The 7820-nt window shown below is 48.5% G+C and overlaps 3 non-coding genes across 3 annotated transcripts; all 3 read left to right on the top strand.

Annotated features, from left to right (window-relative positions):
- Positions 1-3189: 3189 nt before the first annotated feature.
- On the top strand, positions 3190-3262 carry TRNAY-GUA (transfer RNA tyrosine (anticodon GUA)). Its single transcript has one exon. It is a non-coding gene; the product is annotated as a tRNA-Tyr (tRNA).
- Positions 3263-6422: 3160 nt separating this feature from the next.
- TRNAY-GUA (transfer RNA tyrosine (anticodon GUA)) lies at positions 6423-6495 on the top strand. The gene has a single exon. It is a non-coding gene; the product is annotated as a tRNA-Tyr (tRNA).
- Positions 6496-7303: 808 nt separating this feature from the next.
- On the top strand, positions 7304-7376 carry TRNAY-GUA (transfer RNA tyrosine (anticodon GUA)). The gene has a single exon. It is a non-coding gene; the product is annotated as a tRNA-Tyr (tRNA).
- The last annotated feature ends 444 nt before the right edge of the window (positions 7377-7820 follow it).

Raw genomic sequence — 7820 nt, 5'->3', positions numbered from 1 at the left:
GTTGGTGGTTCGAGCCCATCCGGGAGCGGTGTTGTGAGTTCTCAGATGTGACGTAAAAAGTCAAGGTTTTTACGCAATACCTGACGAGCATTTAACTTTTGGGCTTCCGTGGCGCAATGGTTAGCGCGTTCGGCTGTTAACCAGTAGGTTGGTGGTTCGAGCCCATCCGGGAGCGGTGTTGTGAGGTCTCAGATGTGACGTAAAAAGTCAAGGTTTTTACACAATACCTGACGAGCATTTAACTTTTGGGCTTCCGTGGCGCAATGGTTAGCGCGTTCGGCTGTTAACCAACAGGTTGGTGGTTGCAGCCCATCCGGGAGCGGTGTTGTGAGGTCTCAGATGTGACGTAAAAAGTCAAGGTTTTTACACAATACCTGACGAGCATTTAACATTTGGGCTTCCGTGGCGCAATGGTTAGCGCGTTCGGCTGTTAACCAATAGGTTGGTGGTTCGAGCCCATCCGGGAGCGGAGTTGTGAGGTCTCAGATGTGACGTAAAAAATCAAGGTTTTTACACAATACCTGACGAGCATTTAACTTTTGGGCTTCCGTGGCGCAATGGTTAGCGCGTTCGGCTGTTAACCAATAGGTTGGTGGTTCGAGCCCACCCGGGAGCGGTGTTGTGTGATCTTAAATGTAACGAAGAAAGCCAAAGATTTTCCACAATACCTGACGACCATTTAGTATTTGGGCTTCCGTGGCGCAATGGTTAGCACGTTCGGCTGTTAACCAATAGGTTGGTGGTTCGAGCCCATCCGGGAGCGGTGTTGTGAGTTCTCAGATGTGACGTAAAAAGTCAAAGTTTTTCCACAATACCTGACAACCATTTAATTTCTGAGCTTCCGTGGCTCAATGGTTAGCGCGTTCGGCTGTTAACCAATAGGTTGGTGGTTCGAGCCCATCCGGGAGCGGTGTTGTGAGGTCTCAGATGTGATGTAAAAAGTCAAAGTTTTTCCACAATACCTGACAGCCATTTAATTTTTGGGCTTCCGTGGCGCAATGGTTAGCGCGTTCGGCTGTTTACCAATAGGTTGGTGGTTCGAGCCCATCCGGGAAAGGTGTTGTGAGGTCTCAGATGTGACGTAAAAAGTCAAGGTTTTAACACAATACCTGACGAGCATTTAATTTTTGGGCTTCCGTGGCGCAATGGTTAGCGCGTTCAGCTGTTAACCAATAGGTTGGTGGTTCGAGCCCACCCGGGAGCGGTGTTGTGGGATCTCAAATGTAACGTAGAAAGCCAAAGTTTTTCCACAATACCTGACGACCATTTAATATTTGGGCTTCCGTGGCGCAATGGTTAGCACGTTTGGCTGTTAACCAATAGGTTGGTGGTTCGAGCCCATCCGGGAGCGGTGTTGTGAGGTCTCAGATGTGACGTAAAAAGTCAAGGTTTTTACACAATACCTGACGAGCATTTAATTTTTGGGCTTCCGTGGCGCAATGGTTAGCGCGTTCAGCTGTTAATTGAAAGGTTGGTGGCTCGAGCCCACCCGGGAGCGGTGTTGTGGGATCTCAAATGTAACGTAGAAAGCCAAAGTTTTTCCACAATACCTGACGACCATTTAATTTTTGGGCTTCCGTGGCGCAATGGTTAGCACGTTTGGCTGTTAACCAATAGGTTGTTGGTTCGAGCCCATCCGGGAGCGGTGTTGTGAGGTCTCAGATGTGACGTAAAAAGTCAAGGTTTTTACACAATACCTGACGAGCATTTAATTTTTGGGCTTCCGTGGCGCAATGGTTAGCGAGTTCAGCTGTTAATTGAAAGGTTGGTGGCTCGAGCCCACCCGGGAGAGGTGTTGTGGGGTCTCAAATGTAACGTAGAAAGCCAAAGTTTTTCCACAATACCTGACGACCATTTAATTTTTGGGCTTCCGTGGCGCAATAGTTAGCACGTTTGGCTGTTAACCAATAGGTTGGTGGTTCGAGCCCATCCGGGAGCGGTGTTGTGAGTTCTCAGATGTGACGTAAAAAGTCAAGGTTTTTACGCAATACCTGACGAGCATTTAACTTTTGGGCTTCCGTGGCGCAATGGTTAGCGCGTTCGGCTGTTAACCAGTAGGTTGGTGGTTCGAGCCCATCCGGGAGCGGTGTTGTGAGGTCTCAGATGTGACGTAAAAAGTCAAGGTTTTTACACAATACCTGACGAGCATTTAACTTTTGGGCTTCCGTGGCGCAATGGTTAGCGCGTTCGGCTGTTAACCAACAGGTTGGTGGTTGCAGCCCATCCGGGAGCGGTGTTGTGAGGTCTCAGATGTGACGTAAAAAGTCAAGGTTTTTACACAATACCTGACGAGCATTTAACATTTGGGCTTCCGTGGCGCAATGGTTAGCGCGTTCGGCTGTTAACCAATAGGTTGGTGGTTCGAGCCCATCCGGGAGCGGAGTTGTGAGGTCTCAGATATGACGTAAAAAATCAAGGTTTTTACACAATACCTGACGAGCATTTAACTTTTGGGCTTCCGTGGCGCAATGGTTAGCGCGTTCGGCTGTTAACCAATAGGTTGGTGGTTCGAGCCCACCCGGGAGCGGTGTTGTGTGATCTTAAATGTAACGTAGAAAGCCAAAGATTTTCCACAATACCTGACGACCATTTAGTATTTGGGCTTCCGTGGCGCAATGGTTAGCACGTTCGGCTGTTAACCAATAGGTTGGTGGTTCGAGCCCATCCGGGAGCGGTGTTGTGAGTTCTCAGATGTGACGTAAAAAGTCAAAGTTTTTCCACAATACCTGACAACCATTTAATTTCTGAGCTTCCGTGGCTCAATGGTTAGCGCGTTCGGCTGTTAACCAATAGGTTGGTGGTTCGAGCCCATCCGGGAGCGGTGTTGTGAGGTCTCAGATGTGATGTAAAAAGTCAAAGTTTTTCCACAATACCTGACAACCATTTAATTTTTGGGCTTCCGTGGCGCAATGGTTAGCGCGTTCAGCTGTTAACCAATAGGTTGGTGGTTCGAGCCCACCCGGGAGCGGTGTTGTGGGATCTCAAATGTAACGTAGAAAGCCAAAGTTTTTCCACAATACCTGACGACCATTTAATTTTTGGGCTTCCATGGCGCAATGGTTAGCACGTTTGGCTGTTAACCAATAGGTTGGTGGTTCGAGCCCATCCGGGAGCGGTGTTGTGAGGTCTCAGATGTGACGTAAAAAGTCAAGGTTTTTACACAATACCTGACGAGCATTTAATTTTTGGGCTTCCGTGGCGCAATGGTTAGCGCGTTCAGCTGTAAATCGAAAGGTTGGTGGTTCGAGCCCACCCGGGAGAGGTGTTGTGGGGTCTCAAATGTAACGTAGAAAGCCAAAGGTTTTCCACAATACCTGACAACCATTTAATTTCTGAGCTTCCGTAGCTCAATGGTTAGCGCGTTCGGCTGTTAACCAATAGGTTGGTGGTTCGAGCCCACCCGTGGGCGGTGTTGTGGGATCTCAAATGTAACGTAGAAAGCCAAAATTTTTCCACAATACCTGACGACCATTTAATCTTTGGGCTTCCGTGGCGCAATATTTAGCGCGTTCGGCTGTTAACCGAAAGGTTGGTAGTTCAAGCCCACCCGGGAGCGGTGTTGTGGGATCTCGAATGTAACGTAGAAAGCCAAAGTTTTCCACAATACCTGACGACCATTTAATTTTTGGGCTTCCGTGGCACAATGGTTAGCGAGTTCAGCTGTTAATTGAAAGGTTGGTGGCTCGAGCCCACCCGGGAGAGGTGTTGTGGGGTCTCAAATGTAACGTAGAAAGCCAAAGTTTTTCCACAATACCTGACGACCATTTAATTTTTGGGCTTCCGTGGCGCAATAGTTAGCACGTTTGGCTGTTAACCAATAGGTTGGTGGTTCGAGCCCATCCGGGAGCGGTGTTGTGAGTTCTCAGATGTGACGTAAAAAGTCAAGGTTTTTACGCAATACCTGACGAGCATTTAACTTTTGGGCTTCCGTGGCGCAATGGTTAGCGCGTTCGGCTGTTAACCAGTAGGTTGGTGGTTCGAGCCCATCCGGGAGCGGTGTTGTGAGGTCTCAGATGTGACGTAAAAAGTCAAGGTTTTTACACAATACCTGACGAGCATTTAACTTTTGGGCTTCCGTGGCGCAATGGTTAGCGCGTTCGGCTGTTAACCAACAGGTTGGTGGTTGCAGCCCATCCGGGAGCGGTGTTGTGAGGTCTCAGATGTGACGTAAAAAGTCAAGGTTTTTACACAATACCTGACGAGCATTTAACATTTGGGCTTCCGTGGCGCAATAGTTAGCGCGTTCGGCTGTTAACCAATAGGTTGGTGGTTCGAGCCCATCCGGGAGCGGAGTTGTGAGGTCTCAGATGTGACGTAAAAAATCAAGGTTTTTACACAATACCTGACGAGCATTTAACTTTTGGGCTTCCGTGGCGCAATGGTTAGCGCGTTCGGCTGTTAACCAATAGGTTGGTGGTTCGAGCCCACCCGGGAGCGGTGTTGTGTGATCTTAAATGTAACGTAGAAAGCCAAAGATTTTCCACAATACCTGACGACCATTTAGTATTTGGGCTTCCGTGGCGCAATGGTTAGCACGTTCGGCTGTTAACCAATAGGTTGGTGGTTCGAGCCCATCCGGGAGCGGTGTTGTGAGTTCTCAGATGTGACGTAAAAAGTCAAAGTTTTTCCACAATACCTGACAACCATTTAATTTCTGAGCTTCCGTGGCTCAATGGTTAGCGCGTTCGGCTGTTAACCAATAGGTTGGTGGTTCGAGCCCATCCGGGAGCGGTGTTGTGAGGTCTCAGATGTGATGTAAAAAGTCAAAGTTTTTCCACAATACCTGACAACCATTTAATTTTTGGGCTTCCGTGGCGCAATGGTTAGCGCGTTCAGCTGTTAACCAACAGGTTGGTGGTTCGAGCCCACCCGGGAGCGGTGTTGTGGGATCTCAAATGTAACGTAGAAAGCCAAAGTTTTTCCACAATACCTGACGAGCATTTAACTTTTGGGCTTCCGTGGCGCAATGGTTAGCGCGTTCGGCTTTTAACCAATAGGTTGGTGGTTCGAGCCCATCCGGGAGCGGAGTTGTGAGGTCTCAGATGTGACGTAAAAAATCAAGGTTTTTACACAATACCTGACGAGCATTTAACTTTTGGGCTTCCGTGGCGCAATGGTTAGCGCGTTCGGCTGTTAACCAATAGGTTGGTGGTTCGAGCCCACCCGGGAGCGGTGTTGTGTGATCTTAAATGTAACGTAGAAAGCCAAAGATTTTCCACAATACCTGACGACCATTTAGTATTTGGGCTTCCGTGGCGCAATGGTTAGCACGTTCGGCTGTTAACCAATAGGTTGGTGGTTCGAGCCCATCCGGGAGCGGTGTTGTGAGTTCTCAGATGTGACGTAAAAAGTCAAAGTTTTTCCACAATACCTGACAACCATTTAATTTTTGGGCTTCCGTGGCGCAATGGTTAGCGCGTTCAGCTGTTAACCAACAGGTTGGTGGTTCGAGCCCACCCGGGAGCGGTGTTGTGGGATCTCAAATGTAACGTAGAAAGCCAAAGTTTTTCCACAATACCTGACGAGCATTTAACTTTTGGGCTTCCGTGGCGCAATGGTTAGCGCGTTCGGCTGTTAACCAATAGGTTGGTGGTTCGAGCCCATCCGGGAGCGGAGTTGTGAGGTCTCAGATGTGACGTAAAAAATCAAGGTTTTTACACAATACCTGACGAGCATTTAACTTTTGGGCTTCCGTGGCGCAATGGTTAGCGCGTTCGGCTGTTAACCAATAGGTTGGTGGTTCGAGCCCACCCGGGAGCGGTGTTGTGTGATCTTAAATGTAACGTAGAAAGCCAAAGATTTTCCACAATACCTGACGACCATTTAGTATTTGGGCTTCCGTGGCGCAATGGTTAGCACGTTCGGCTGTTAACCAATAGGTTGGTGGTTCGAGCCCATCCGGGAGCGGTGTTGTGAGTTCTCAGATGTGACGTAAAAAGTCAAAGTTTTTCCACAATACCTGACAACCATTTAATTTCTGAGCTTCCGTGGCTCAATGGTTAGCGCGTTCGGCTGTTAACCAATAGGTTGGTGGTTCGAGCCCATCCGGGAGCGGTGTTGTGAGGTCTCAGATGTGATGTAAAAAGTCAAAGTTTTTCCACAATACCTGACAACCATTTAATTTTTGGGCTTCCGTGGCGCAATGGTTAGCGCGTTCAGCTGTTAACCAATAGGTTGGTGGTTCGAGCCCACCCGGGAGCGGTGTTGTGGGATCTCAAATGTAACGTAGAAAGCCAAAGTTTTTCCACAATACCTGACGACCATTTAATTTTTGGGCTTCCATGGCGCAATGGTTAGCACGTTTGGCTGTTAACCAATAGGTTGGTGGTTCGAGCCCATCCGGGAGCGGTGTTGTGAGGTCTCAGATGTGACGTAAAAAGTCAAGGTTTTTACACAATACCTGACGAGCATTTAATTTTTGGGCTTCCGTGGCGCAATGGTTAGCGCGTTCAGCTGTAAATCGAAAGGTTGGTGGTTCGAGCCCACCCGGGAGAGGTGTTGTGGGGTCTCAAATGTAACGTAGAAAGCCAAAGGTTTTCCACAATACCTGACAACCATTTAATTTCTGAGCTTCCGTAGCTCAATGGTTAGCGCGTTCGGCTGTTAACCAATAGGTTGGTGGTTCGAGCCCACCCGTGGGCGGTGTTGTGGGATCTCAAATGTAACGTAGAAAGCCAAAATTTTTCCACAATACCTGACGACCATTTAATCTTTGGGCTTCCGTGGCGCAATATTTAGCGCGTTCGGCTGTTAACCGAAAGGTTGGTAGTTCAAGCCCACCCGGGAGCGGTGTTGTGGGATCTCGAATGTAACGTAGAAAGCCAAAGTTTTCCACAATACCTGACGACCATTTAATTTTTGGGCTTCCGTGGCGCAATGGTTAGCGCGTTCGGCTGTTAACCGAAAGGTTGGTGGTTCAAGCTCATTCGGGAGCGGTGTTGTGCCGTCTCAGATGTGACGTAAAAAGTCAAGGTTTTTCCACAATACCTGACGACCATTTAATTTTTGGGCTTCCGTGGCGCAATGGTTAGAGCGTTCGGCTGTTTACCAATAGGTTGGTGGTTCGAGCCCATCCGGGAAAGGTGTTGTGAGGTCTCAGGTGTGACGTAAAAAGTCAAGGTTTTTACACAATACCTGACGAGCATTTAACTTTTGGGCTTCCGTGGCGCAATGGTTAGCGCGTTCGGCTGTTAACCAATAGGTTGGTGGTTCGAGTCCATCCGGGAGCGGTGTTGTGAGGTCTCAGATGTGACGTAAAAAGTCAAGGTTTTAACACAATACCTGACGAGCATTTAATTTTTGGGCTTCCGTGGCGCAATGGTTAGCGCGTTCAGCTGTAAATCGAAAGGTTGGTGGTTCGAGCCCACCCGGGAGAGGTGTTGTGGGGTCTCAAATGTAACGTAGAAAGCCAAAGGTTTTCCACAATACCTGACAACCATTTAATTTCTGAGCTTCCGTAGCTCAATGGTTAGCGCGTTCGGCTGTTAACCAATAGGTTGGTGGTTCGAGCCCACCCGTGGGCGGTGTTGTGGGATCTCAAATGTAACGTAGAAAGCCAAAATTTTTCCACAATACCTGACGACCATTTAATCTTTGGGCTTCCGTGGCGCAATATTTAGCGCGTTCGGCTGTTAACCGAAAGGTTGGTAGTTCAAGCCCACCCGGGAGCGGTGTTGTGGGATCTCGAATGTAACGTAGAAAGCCAAAGTTTTCCACAATACCTGACGACCATTTAATTTTTGGGCTTCCGTGGCGCAATGGTTAGCGCGTTCGGCTGTTAACCGAAAGGTTGGTGGTTCAAGCCCATTCGGGAGCGGTGT

The sequence above is a fragment of the Phalangium opilio genome, unplaced genomic scaffold, assembly GCF_054372755.1.
Source record: "Phalangium opilio isolate 3A_F unplaced genomic scaffold, DU_Popi_V2 ptg000087l_1, whole genome shotgun sequence".
Taxonomy (NCBI): domain Eukaryota; kingdom Metazoa; phylum Arthropoda; class Arachnida; order Opiliones; family Phalangiidae; genus Phalangium; species Phalangium opilio.
Note: the sequence above shows the minus strand (reverse complement) of the source record. Positions and strands in the feature narration are given on the sequence as shown.